The sequence below is a fragment of the Schistocerca gregaria genome, chromosome 2 (assembly GCF_023897955.1).
Source record: "Schistocerca gregaria isolate iqSchGreg1 chromosome 2, iqSchGreg1.2, whole genome shotgun sequence".
In the NCBI taxonomy this organism is placed as follows: domain Eukaryota; kingdom Metazoa; phylum Arthropoda; class Insecta; order Orthoptera; family Acrididae; genus Schistocerca; species Schistocerca gregaria.
The window spans coordinates 1,010,450,438-1,010,464,838 of NC_064921.1; positions in this window are offsets into that span (position 1 = coordinate 1,010,450,438).

The window sequence follows — 14,401 nt, forward strand, 5'->3', positions numbered from 1 at the left end:
TATCTTATACTAAACAAGCAAAATAGACTATAACACAATAAATTATAGAAGGAAGCCACCTTTTCTGAAGCTCGACATTCGTACGCTTGAATGGACCACTCATGAGCTCCTCTCGTCAATCATAAAATTTACATCTATAGTTTTAATATAAAAACAACGTTAGGTCATGCGGCGTCCCACAGAGTTCTCGGATAGCGATCGACGAGCCAAACATCTTACATATCCGGCTCACACCTCTAAACCCTGTCCAGTTTTGTTAGATTCTGGCTCACATCAAAGCCAGAAACGATAGTCACGCACTGTTTCCAGAGCACACAATAATTTATAGGAAACATTAAGAGAACCTAAATTTTTTTAAGTCGGACATCATAAATAAGCCATACAACACTCATGCACTCATTATCGACTGCGTCACGGTTCAAACTACCGGTCTCGGGTGTGCATTCGCCTCGTAGAGGGAAAAACAAATAGTTTGTGCTTCTGTTGATTGTATCCATATTCTTCTAACGAATGCTACAAATCTTTCCAATCTTTTCATAACGACATACATTGTTAAGTGGATGAACACAAGCGGTTCTACTGTAAGCAGTCTGATATCGAACTATATCTTGTGACAGCTCTAAATGACCCACAAAGGAATTTGTCTTGCCACAATAACACTATAGTCAGTTCCTTACCATCCACGCTTGACTTCCACACTGGGTTCTTAATGCGCGTGTCTGTACCCATCATTGAGAACTGCATGCAACAAAAACCTAAATGTTTTCCTTACTGCCATTTGGAATATCTGCCCATATGAAAATTTTCTTGCTTTCTAAAATTATGATTGGGACACCTTTTTGTTAACGCACTGCGCGTCCACTGTTATGAAGCTGATTTCTGTACCGCAACGGCAGACCAGTGCCCTAATCTTGATTTCTCAGTATTAAATTCGGGCTGTAGTCAGCCCTTTATGTTGAGCGGTTTCCCTTATTGCCTGAATTTTCGTGCCCATAGCTGTAACACGGACGCCATCGTAGGGCTCGTCTGTTGCACATCACTGCTTCCTGAAAATTATGTGAAAGATATTAAAATGCTGGTAATCACAGTCTTTGATTAAATTCTTATGGTTTTATGAGTCGTTATCATTTTATGGAGGAGTTCAATTTGAATGCTTCGTCGGTTCTAAAATTAAAGTGTAACGTGGCCTTTAAGAAGTGCCTTCCGAAGTCTGTCAAAAGAATCTCCTGTATAGCATAGATGGAATCCCCATTTTTAATAAACCGCAGTGGGGACTGAAGTGCAGAATCATGAAATTGGTGTGTAGTCATCGTCTTGTATGTAAGAGAATACAGGGAATTGTGAGTTCCAACCTACTGGATAAATATTTGAAAGAGTGAGATTAAATAAAAATTTAAAAGTATATTTGTCAAGAAAAGCTTAAAGACATTCTAAAAATAGAGATAAATTACTTTTGTAAGATATTTACTAAAGATTTAGTTTCACAGAAAAATTTTAAAGATGAACTCTCGGATCATTAAGAGATTTTATAAAAGAGAAGACAGCGTCGCTATCCCACAAGACACGGAAATATTTTGAGACTGATTGATGGATTACTACAAAGGAACATTCTTTGGTGCATACATTTCAAATATGTTTCTAACACACTGCATTGGTGTATTTAATGATCGAAACGTTAGTAAACGTTTGAGTCGTCGTCAATTACAACACAAAAGTAGAAATAAATCTTCTTTTAAGTCACAGTAAGTGAACAAAGAAACTTTCTATCTTACTTGTCACTTAAGAAGAATTGGAAACTGGCACATGTAAAACTTCGGACTAAAGGTTTCAATTGCACGAAAAATATTCCTACACGTATGTTGTTTTACAAGAAAAAATACAGAGTCTGTATGCCTTCATTTACCGCTTGTAATGTTTATTATTGTGAAGAATACCAACTTGCACTGTGATCGGAATCAAAAGTAACTGGCTGGGTAATTCAGATCAAAGATCAGAGAAAGACATCTGCATATCACCTCCAATACGACCATCTCTAGTGAAATACAGTGGTGGTGAAACCACCCTTGCGCTGACGACCACCTTACCTTTTGTTTTACGTTGACCATATTATATGGTACGTTATATACTATCTACCATTCCCGTTAGACAGTAGTAAAATGTACACCTTAGTTGGAAAATAAGTTTTTGATTGGAGCACTAGTTTGAGTAACAAAGAAAATCGATACATATGTGAAACTCTTCGGTTTTCAAATCGTTCGTTATACTATTCCAGAAAAGAGATGAGCAGTGAAAAGTGGAAACAGCCTTGGTACACGATACATTCATTATTTTTTTCGTTATATTATATTCTGCATCTGAGGGCATATAAAATCCGATTCATGTGCGTGAGAAGCTAAAGATAGGAGCATATGTTTCGGAAACTGATAACACTGTGAACAATGTGCATAATTCCTACAGTCGTTACAGGGAACGAACAATGTATCAAATGAAATTGTATCATACGCCGCCTCCATCCTTAATGACCACTTAAACAGTAACTGATTTCAAGCGAATCAGAAGTTTTCTGTCTGCCGTTCAAGATAAACTGACCGAAAGGCTCTCACAAGCCTGATCGCACTCTACATCTACATCTACGTTTATACTCCGCAAGCCTCCCAAAGGTGTGTGGCGGAGGGTACTTTACGTGACACTATCATTACCTTCCTTTCCTGTTCCAGTTGCGTATGGTTCGCGGGAAGAACGACTGCCGGAAAGCCTCCGTGCGAGCTCGAATCTCTCTGATTTTACATCCGTGATCTCCTCGGAAGGTATAACTAGAGGGAAGCAATATATTCGATACTTCATCCAGAAACGCACCCTCTCGAAACCTGGGCAGCAAGCTACACCGCGATGCAGAGCGCCTCTCTTACAGAGTTTGCCACTTGAGTTTGCTAAACATCTCTGTAACGCTATCACGCTTACCAAATAACCCTGTGACGAAACGCGCCGCTGTTCTTTGGATCTTCTTTGTCAACCCGACCTGGTACGGATCCCACTGATGAGCAATACTCAAATATAGGTCGAACGAGTGTTTTGTAAGCCACCTCCTTCATTGATGGACTACATTTTCTAAGGACTCTCCCAGTGAATTTCAACCTGGCACTTTCTTTACCAACAATTTATTTTATACGATCATTCCACTTCAAATCGTTCCGTACGCATACACCCAGATATTTTACAGAAGTAAAAGTGTTTGTTCCGCTATCATATAATCATACAATAAGGGATCCATCTTTCTATGTATTCGCAATACATTACATTTGTCTATGTTAAGGGTCACTTGTCACTCTCTGCACCAAGTGCCTATCAGCTGCAGATCTTCCTGAATTTCGCTGCAATTTTCTAATGCTGCAACTTCTCTGTATACTACAGCATCATCCACGAAAAGCCGCATGGAACTTCCGACACTATCTACTAGGTCATTATGGTCCCAAGACACTCCCCTGTGGCACCCGAGAGATCACTTTAACGTCTGTAGACGTCTCTCCATTGAAAACAACATGCTGCGTTCTGTTTGCTAAAAACTCTTCAATCCAGCCACACAGCTGGTCTGATATTCCGTAGGCTCTTACTTTGTTTATCAGGCGATAGTGCGTAACTGTATCGAACGCCTTCCGGAAGTCAAGGAAAATGGCATCTACCTGGGAGCCTGTATCTAACATTTTCTGGGTCTCATGAACAAATAAGGCGAATTGGGTCTCACACGATCGCTATTTCCGGAATCCATGTTGATTCCTACAGAGTAGATTCTGGGTTTCCAGAAACGACATGATACGCGAGCAAAAAACGTGTTCTAAAATTCTACAACAGATCGATGTCAGAGATATAGACCTATAGTTTTGCCCATCTGCTCGACGACCCTTCTTGAAACCTGGGACTACCTGTGCTCTTTTCCAATCATTTGGAACCTTCCGTTCATCTACAGGCTTGCGGTACACGGCTGTTAGAAGGGGGGAAAGTTCATTCGCGTTCTCTGTGTAGAATCGAATTGGTATCTCGTCAGGTCGAGTGGACTTTCCTCTGTTGAGTGATTCCAGTTGCTTTACTATTCCTTGGGCTCTTATTTCGATGTCAGCCATGTTTTCGTTCGTGCGAGGATTTAGAGAAGGAACTGCAGTGCGGTCTTCCTCTGTGAAACAGCTTTGGAAAAAGGTGTTTAGTATTTCAGCTTTACGCGTGTCATCCTCTGTTTCAATGCCATCATCATCCCAGAGGGTCTGTATGTACTGCTTCGATCCACTTACTGATTTAAAGTAAGACCAGAACTTCCTAGGGTTATCTGTCAAGCTTTACGCGTTTCATCCTCTGTTTCAATGCCATCATCATCCCAGAGGATCTGTATGTGCTGTTTCGATCCACTTACTGATTTAAAGTAAGACCAGAACTCCCTAGGATTATCTGTCAAATCGGTACAATGAATTTTATTTTCGAATATTACTCCTCACCAGTCGCCTTCTGTGGCAGCTCAAACGCCTCTAGGTAGAGCCGTTTAAAGTCTTCCATTTCAAGAGGGTCATTTGCTTCTGAATATGGAATACAACACCAAAGGCAGGACCAGTCTGGAGTTGCTCTCCACCACAGACCTTTCATATTGCTCTTTTGCCCTCGTAGACATTGCTCATTGAATAGGGGAAAAGAATTTATACTCCAGTGCCTATTTCCCGAAACCACATCACTGGTACGAACCACTACCGTGATGATACAACACCAGTAAACCCCTCTGGACAGCTTATGACTGCCACCAAGGGTCCGAGGTCATAAAAGGGGCATATAAAAAGCAGATATTAAGATTCCAGAACGCATTTCTGGTCGTACCTATTCTTCCACTGCAGTAACTCATAAACCGCACGTGGCGCCATCAGCAATGTCCCAGGGAAGCGATGGGAAATGTTAATGTTGTGATTAGAGATGCAGTTCATAAGAGAAGCTTCGATCACATCATGTAAACAGCGCCTTAGTGTTTTCATTGAAAGCTAGAAGATGTCTCTCTAATGTTGATAATTTATCTGTTCGGCCGCGACTTCCAGGATCAGTATTCTTAATTGTTGGGTAAGACAAGGATTAGAATACACTAAAAATAAATTGAGGACGTAGGCTGTAAGTGCCGCTCTGACAATGATATGAAGAGGGTAGGTCAAGAGGGGAATTCGAACGGGCTGCGTGAAACCACTCAGTCGACCAACGAATCGATTGTCGTTAAGTATTCTTTTTTACTTTCTCCTTTTTCCTCGTTGTTGTATAGTTTTTTGAGAGTAGTTGGTCTACTGACTGGTTTTATGCACCCTGCTCTAATTCCTCTCTTGACTCACCCTCTTCATCGCAGAATGGCACTTACAGCCTACGTCTTCTATTTTTGGTACATTATAATCCTTGTCTTGCCCTAAAATATTAACTCTCTACAGTTCCCTGTAATACCATGCAACTTACTCTCTGATGTAGTAAAATTTGTCTTATGATCCCGCCTCTTCTTGTCAGTATTTTCCACACATTTCTGTCCTCATCGATTTTCTTTTGGAACTCTCCGTTCGTTATTCCACAATCCACCTAATTTTCAACCTCATTCTGCAGCACCACATCTACAACATATGTGTTCTTTTCCGATTTCTTCACAGTCCACGACTTGCTTCTATACAATTCCTTACTCCCAACCTACATTCTCAGAAATCTCTTCGTGAAATTAAATGCTAGTAAGTTTCTCTTTCCCAAGATTACTCAATCTGCTTGTTCTAATCGACTTTTTATATAACCCTTGCTTCGTCCATCATGTGTTGCCTCCGAGGTAGCAGATGTTCTTCATGTGTTATAATTCGTGGTCATCAGTTCTGACGTTAAGTTTATCGCTAGTCTCATTTCTGTTAGCCATTTCGTCTTCCTCTGCTTTGCCCTATGGCCATATTACGTATTCATTAAACTGATCATTTGTTTCAACACGTCCTGTGATTGTTCTTCACCTTCACTGAGGACAACAATGCCATGGCTGATTCTTATCACTGATATCCATTCACCCTCATTTTCATCCGAACCTGTAAACTTTCTTTTATTTCCGTCATTGCTTTTTGGAGAATAGCCGTAAGAGACTGCATCCTTGACTTACATGTTTTGTGTCCACAGCTCGTGGTCTTGCGGTAGCGTTCGCGTTTCAGGGGCACGGGGCCCTGGGTTCGACTCCCGGGAGGTCCAGGATTATTTCTGACTCGAGATGACTAGGTGTTGCTGTGTCGTCATCATCATCATCATTCATCCCCATCACGGTCGGAGGAAGGCAATGGCAAACCACCTCCACTAGGACCTTGCCTAGTACGGCAGTTTTTCCCTTAAGTCTGCTCCTATATTTCTCAGAATTTCGAACATCTTAAAATACTTTACACTGTCGAGAACTTTTTCTCTGAAGATAGATTTTAATAACATGTCTTGTATAACAACATCATTACTATCTCTCTCTGCCTTTTCTAAATCCAAACTGATTGTCACCCGAAGTTTTGTCACTCTTAGAAACCGTGAAAGTTGTGGTAAGGTCTTATGGGACCCAGCTGCTAAGGTCTTCGGTCCCTAAGCTCACACACTATTTAATCCAACTTAAACTAATTTACGCTAAGAACGAAACACACACCCGTGCCCGAGGAAGGACTCGAGCCTCAGCCGGGGATAGTGGCGCGGACATTGACACGATGCCTGAGACCGCGCGGTTACCCCGCGCGGCTTTGTCACCCTTATTTTCCATTCTTCTGTATTTTATTACTGTTAGCAGCTTGGATGCTGAGGCCTTTAATCAGACTGTGCGATAGTTCTCGCTCTTATAAACGGCTGTAATTTTCGAAATTGTTTGGTTTATATTTTTCCGAAAGCAGATTTTTTTGTCTCCAGACTCTTAGATTCTGCACGCCAACTTGCAAAGTCTTTCACCTATCTCTTATGACTCGTACTTCATTATTATTAAGTTGTGATCCGAGTCATTATTTGGTCCTCGGTGCGCCTTAGACTCTTAGTATTTGATTTTTAAATTTCTGCGTAACCACGGTGTAACTCACCTAGAGTCTTCTCGTGACTTCAGATATTTTTCAGGTGTACCTTATCCCCTTCTGATCTGTGACAGTGCATTCGCTATTGCTAGCTGAAATTTATTGCCGAGCTCACTAATTCTTTCTCATCTCTCTCCCTTCTACTACGCAGCCCATATTCCCCCCGTAACTTATTATTCTACTCCTTTCCCTACAACAGCGTTCCTTTTTCCATGATTATTAAGTTATCACCTCGTTCTATACGTGTTGGATTACTTGTTCGGTATCCTCATGTACTTTTCTTCAGTCTTCATCGTCGGCATGTGTATCTGATGTATTGTTGAAGGCTTTGGTGTGCTGTCGATTGTGATGAAAACAATCCAGGCACTGAGGTGTTCACAGAAACGCGCTCTCTGTGCTTAATAAAGAATCCTACTACAGTTATACCGTTTTCTGCTGCTGTATTACACTATTCCTGTGGACTTACATCGCCATCGTCTTTCTTTTTCACTTCACTGTCCTCCACTATATCCAGATCAACCTTGCCATTTTCCGTTTGTTTTTCCCGTTTCCCAACAACGTTACATACTTGCAATCGACGCTTTCGTTAGTTAATCAGTCTTTCACTCATGGTTTCCTCCCCTTTGCGAGTCCTCTCCCGGAGATCGGAAAGGGGGCCTAATCAGAAATTTTTTGGCAATGAAGCTATCATCATGACATTTTTCAGTTACAAGCCACATGTCCTAGAATACGTGATACGTATCTGTAATGCAGTGCTTTCCATTACCATCTTCATTCCCGCACCTTCGTTCATTACCGATTCTTCTGCCTTTTAGGGCAATTTCCTACCTAAAGAGTGAGAGGCTGTCCGGTGCCTCTACCGCGCCTGAACCCTCTTTGACAAGACTGTTGGCAAGACAGGGGTGGCTCCTAGCGCCGAAAGTCTTCGGTTACCATTGCTCATCATATTTGCTGAAAATTCGTTTTATAAGTGAGGAAAGGGCGATTCCAGACAACATTTTTTTTTCTTGTCCTTCACTTAATATCTGTAACTGCTATAACGTTCACAGACACACTCCTGGAAATTGAAATAAGAACACCGTGAATTCATTGTCCCAGGAAGGGGAAACTTTATTGACACATTCCTGGGGTCAGATACATCACATGATCACACTGACAGAACCACAGGCACATAGACACAGGCAACAGAGCATGCACAATGTCGGCACTAGTACAGTGTATATACCTTTCGCAGCAATGCAGGCTGCTATTCTCCCATGGAGACGATCGTAGAGATGCTGGATGTAGTCCTGTGGAACGGCTTGCCATGCCATTTCCACCTGGCGCCTCAGTTGGACCAGCGTTCGTGCTGGACGTGCAGACCGCGTGAGACGACGCTTCATCCAGTCCCAAACATGCTCAATGGGGGACAGATCCGGAGATCTTGCTGGCCAGGGTAGTTGACTTACACCTTATAGAGCACGTTGGGTGGCACGGGATACATGCGGACGTGCATTGTCCTGTTGGAACAGCAAGTTCCCTTGCCGGTCTAGGAATGGTAGAACGATGGGTTCGATGACGGTTTGGATGTACCGTGCATTATTCAGTGTCCCCTCGACGATCACCAGAGGTGTACGGCCAGTGTAGGAGATCGCTACCCACACCATGATGCCGGATGTTAGCCCTGTGTGCCTCGGTCGTATGCAGTCCTGATTGTGGCGCTCACCTGCACGGCGCCAAACACGCATACGACCATCATTGACACCAAGGCAGAAGCGACTCTAATCGCTGAAGACGACACGTCTCCATTCGTCCCTCCATTCACGCCTGTCGCGACACCACTGGAGGCGGGCTGCACGATGTTGAGGCGTGGGCGGAAGACGGCCTAACGGTGTGCGGGACCGAAGCCCAGCTTCATGGAGACGGTTGCGAATGGTCCTCGCCGATACCCCAGGAGCAACAGTGTCCCTAATTTACTGGGAAGTGCCGGTGCGGTCCCCTACGGCACTGCGTAGGATCCTACGGTTTTGGCGTGCATCCGTGCGTCGCTGCGGTCCGGTCCCAGGTCGACGGGCGCGTGCACCTTCCGCCGACCACTGGCGACAACATCGAGGTACTGTGGAGACCTCACGCCCCACGTGTTGAGCAATTCGGCGGTACGTCCACCCGGCCTCCCGCATACGCACTATACGCCCTCGCTCAAAGTCCGTCAACTGCACATACGGTTCACGTCCACGCTGTCGCGGCATGCTACCAGAGTTAAAGACTGCGATGGAACTCCGTATGCCACGGCAAACTGGCTGACACTGACGGCGGCGGTGCACAAATGCTGCGCAGCTAGCGCCATTGGCCGGCCAACACCGCGGTTCCTGGTGTGTCCGCTGTGCCGTGCGTGTGATCATTGCTTGTACAGCCCTCTCGCAGTGTCCGGAGCAAGTATGGTGGGTCTGACACACCGGTGTCAATATGTTCTTTTTTCCATTTCCAGGAGTGTAATTTCCCCGTTTCACCTGCCACGCATATTCGTCATCCACAGTGCACAACTATGTGCCATTATGAGCATACAGGAACAGTTAAAGCTCGACAGAGCTGTCTGTGCTGATTTCATTAGGCCTTACAAGCAAAGTGAATGGGGTTTTACATGATTCTTTTCTCATGTAAGAAAAAAAGAGAGAGTGGCCTATGTAGCGATCGAGAAGACTGAGAAATTTCACAGAGTGATTGAGGAATTTGATCACGGCACCTTACGGAGTAAAAAATTGATATGCTGGTTCTCTCGAGTCACGAGGCAGAAAGGCATGTACAAATACCACTAGTGGAAGCAACAAAAAATACTCCATGTTTGTTGATACTTTCTGTCCATGCTGTATATCCGTTTCTTCACAAAAAGACGTAATTAGGTGTAACTGACCTGACTCCACATTTATCATTGTTGAATGATTAATGGTTACAGCGTGCTGGTGGTGCCTGTGGTGCACATTGGAGAGTGCTACATACAGGTGTACAGCATAAGCCACTGGCCAACGGCCTTGCCACAGTGGTAACACATGTTGCTGTCAGATCACAGAAGTTAAGCGCTGGCGGGTTTGGCTAGACCACCCGGGCCTGCCGAGCGCTGTTGGCTTGCGGGGTGCACTCAGCACTTGTGAGGCGAAGTGAGGAGCTACTTGACTGAGGAGTAACGGCTGCGGTGACAACATGAGAGCTTCACTTCAAAGCAGAGCCGCACACCTTGTTATGAAAGAAACTTCCACTTTTAGTTCTTAATTACTCACTATTGTAAGACATTAAGTACAGTTTGGACAATATACAGATCATCTCTCGATCTCAAATGTCACAAAGATCGTTTGTTGTGAAGTAATTAGAAAAAAATTATCTGAGACATAGCTAAATTCACCCGTATTTGGATGGCATATGAACAGTCCACATCACGATCCATCGAAAAATCGCATCGCCAAAAAATTTAAGTGGTAGTCTTGCAGTTCCTAAGTAGCGTAGTAGCCGTCACACTAATTGAGGTTCACGCCTATAGATATACAGGGTGACAGTACCAACCTAGGCACCACGTCACTCAACTACACTACTGGCCATTACAATTGCTATACCAAGAAGAAATACAGATGATAAACGGGTATTCATTGGACAAATATATTATACTAGAACCGACATTTTTACTCAATTTGGGATCATAGATCCTGAGAAATCACTGCCCATAACAACCACCTCTGGCCGTAATAACGGCCTTGATACGCCTGGGCATTGAGTCAAACAGAGCTTGGATGGCTTGTACAGGTACAGCTGCCCATGCAGCTTCTACACTATACCACAGTTCATCAGGAGTAGTTACTGGCGTATTGTGACGAGCCAGTTGCTCGGCCACCATTGACCAGACGTTTTCAATTGGTGAGAGATCTGGAGAATGTGCTGGCTAGGGAAGCAGTCGAACATTTTCTGTATCCTGAAAGGCCCGTACAGGGCCTGCAACATTCGGTCGCGCATCATCCTGTTGAAATGTAGGGTTTCGCAGGGATCGAATAAAGGGTAGAGCCACGGGGCGTAACAGGTCTGAAATGTAACGTCCACTGTTCAAAGTGCCGTCATTGCGAACAAGAGGTGATCGAGACGTGTAACCAATGGCACCCCATACCATCAGGCCGGGTGATACGCCAGTATGGCGCTGACGAATACACGCATCCAATTCGTGTTCACCGCGATGTCGCCAAACACGGATGCGATCATCGTGATGCTATAAAGAGGACCTGGATTCATCCGATAAATGACGTTTGCTATTCGTGCACCCAGGTTCGTCGTTGATTACACCAACGCAGGCGCTCCTATCTGTGATACAGCGTCAAGGGTAACCGCAGCCATGGTCCCCGAGCTGACAGTCCGTGCTGCTGCAAACGTCGTCGAACTGTTCGTGCAGACGGTTGTTGTCTTGCAAACGTCCCCATCTGTTGACTCAGGGATCGAGACGTGGCTGCACGATCCGTTACAGCCATGCGGATAAGATGCCTGTCATCTCGACTGCTAGTGATGCGAGGCCGTTGGGATCCAGCACGGCGTTCCGTATTACCCTCCTAAACCCACCGATTCCATATTCTGCAAACAGTCATTGGATCTCGACCAATGCGAGCAGCAGTGTCGCCATACGATAAAATGCAATCGCGATAGGCTACAGTCCGACGTTTATCAAAGTCGGAAACGTGATGGTACGCTTTTCTCCTCCTTACACGAGGCATCACAACAACGTTTCACCAGGCAACGCCGGTCAACTACTGCTTGTGTATCAGAAATCGGTTGCAAACTTTCCTCATGTCAGCACCTCGTAGGTGTCGCCACCGGCACCAACTTTGTGTGAATGTTCTGAAAAGCTAATCATTTGCATGTCACACCATCTTCTTCCTGTCGGTTAAATGTCGCGTCTGTAGCACGTCATCTTCGTGGTGTAGCAATTGTAATGGCCAGTAGTGCATTTAATTAAGCTCATCTCGCGATCTCAAATGTCACAAAGATAATTTGTTGTAAGCAATTAGGAAAAAATTGTATGAGTCGGGCTGAATTCATCCGTATTTGTGTAGCAAATGAACAATCCACATGACGATCCATCGAAACATGATAGCGCCAAAACATCGCAAGTGGTACTCGTGCAGTTTCTAAGTCACACTTATTGGGGTTAAACTCTAGTCCTAGGAAGCGCACCTGTGGATATATAGGGTTACAGTGTCAACCTAGGCACCACGTCACCCAACTAAGTACAGGCGCTGATTAGACAGATGTGGACCTCTTAAAGCTTCATCATTATCTTAATGATCCTCACCATTATTGGCATCTTGCGTCGACTCGAAGGCGGTAACTGCTCGTGTTATGCCGTCGTGTTGAATTTCAAGTAGGGCAATCAGCAGAACACAGGAAGCCTGTAACGTGCGCTACCGAGGCAGACGTGATACACAGAGTGTGCAACCGTGGCGGGTGTTTTATAGCCAGCCTCGCGGTGACTGCAAGCGTAGCCGGATTTTACGGCCTGGCTCACTTCCATGCACATTCCGAAAGCTACGTCTGAATCAAAATTTACGGGCATTTTAATCGCCCTAGTTAGCATAGGGTACCTTTTTTTAGTAAAAGAAGGGTACCGCAGCAGGGATGTAATGCGACGCGAAAAATTAAGCTTTGTTACTGATTGTCTATAAACTATTAATATCAGCGGTGTCCCGGGATAACTGCCTGCTAACAGAAATAAAGCTGTATAGCTAGAGTAACAGCACCCAGAGCAAATTCCAGAGTAATATGTTTTAATCAAGTGCAACAGAAGATTCCATATTTCGTTGCGCAAATTATCTTCGATTGGAATGGCACAAAAAGAGTCACAAAATCACAGGAAAGTGTGTGCACCATTACCGAAAACGCATAGGATAATAAATGTTAAGAGAAAAAAGTACCAGTATAGCTACACTAACAGCAGCTACATAAAACGAGAGAGAAATTGGCTTCGGCCAAGTGCTTAGAAGCTTGGATATTCTGGTGTGCAAATAAACTTCGATTCAACTGACACAAGAAAAGTCACTAAATAACAAAAAGATATGTACATGTAACAACCGAAGGGTCTTAGCGTAAGAAGTGTTAAAACACGTAGCTTTTTGTCTCAAGAAAGACCTATTTATTTCATTACCTTACTTATTGGAGAGAAGAGAAATTTACGGCACAACTTGACTAGAAGAAGGAATCGGTTGGTAGGGCAGGTATTCTAAGGCATCACGGGATCACCAATTTAGTATTGGATGGCAGCGTGGAGGGTTAAAATCGTAGAGCGAGACCAAGGGATGAGTACACTAAACAGATTCAGAAGGATGTAGGTTGCAGTAAGTACTGGGAGATGAAGAAGTTCGCACAGGATGGAGTAGCATCGAGAGCTGCATCAAACCAGTCTCTTGACTGAAGACCACAATAACAACGTATGAAAGGCTCGAAGGGGCTGTCTGTAGAAATTACTTAGGAGAAGGGGGACTTCTTACCCGAGGTCACTATAGTAAACTTCATTGTAGATAACCGGTTTCGGCAAAACTAAGTTACCATCTACAGATTTGTAATAAAATTACAAGAAGTGCCACAAACTGTTATACAAATTACCCATGATTAACATATAGAAGATTGAAGTGAGAACATACCTTCATAAAGATTATTACGTACGTCTTGTACCAGCTAACACAAAACATTTCCATTAAATTTTCAGGTACATGAAACCTGAGACGAGCGATGCGTTGCCACGACAAAATTAAAATTACTAAGTACCACACAATTCCCCAGAACATCGTTCCCATGATATTAGCCTACACGTCATGCCTACCAGGGCGCCGTAAGACCAACTGTCAATAGCCAATGTGTTATGTGAACCGACATCCAAGCACAACGGGTGTGTATGCAGTACATGCATTCTGTCACTAAAACTCAAATACGTAATTTTGAAACAACCATGAATCCCAATATACATATATAAAAAATTTTGAAATGTTCATAAAATATTTTTGATGATTTCTTCAAGACAGAAAACTGCTAAGAGTCCCTATACACCATACTTGACGATACTTGCGTTATATCATTACAAAATGGCAATTACCTTTTTGACAGTACCGCTAACCAAGCAACAAACATAGTTACAAAAGGAAAAGAAAATTTTCTATGTTCGATGCTTTGGCGAATTGTGATGTACATAGTAATTTTAATTTTCACATGGCAACGCATCGCTCATCTCATGTTTTATATACCTGCAAATTCAATGGAAGATTTTGTGTGTAGCTGGCACAAGAAGTTTGTAATAACCTTTATGAAGATATGTTGACATAAGATTCTTTTATCGGTTAATATTA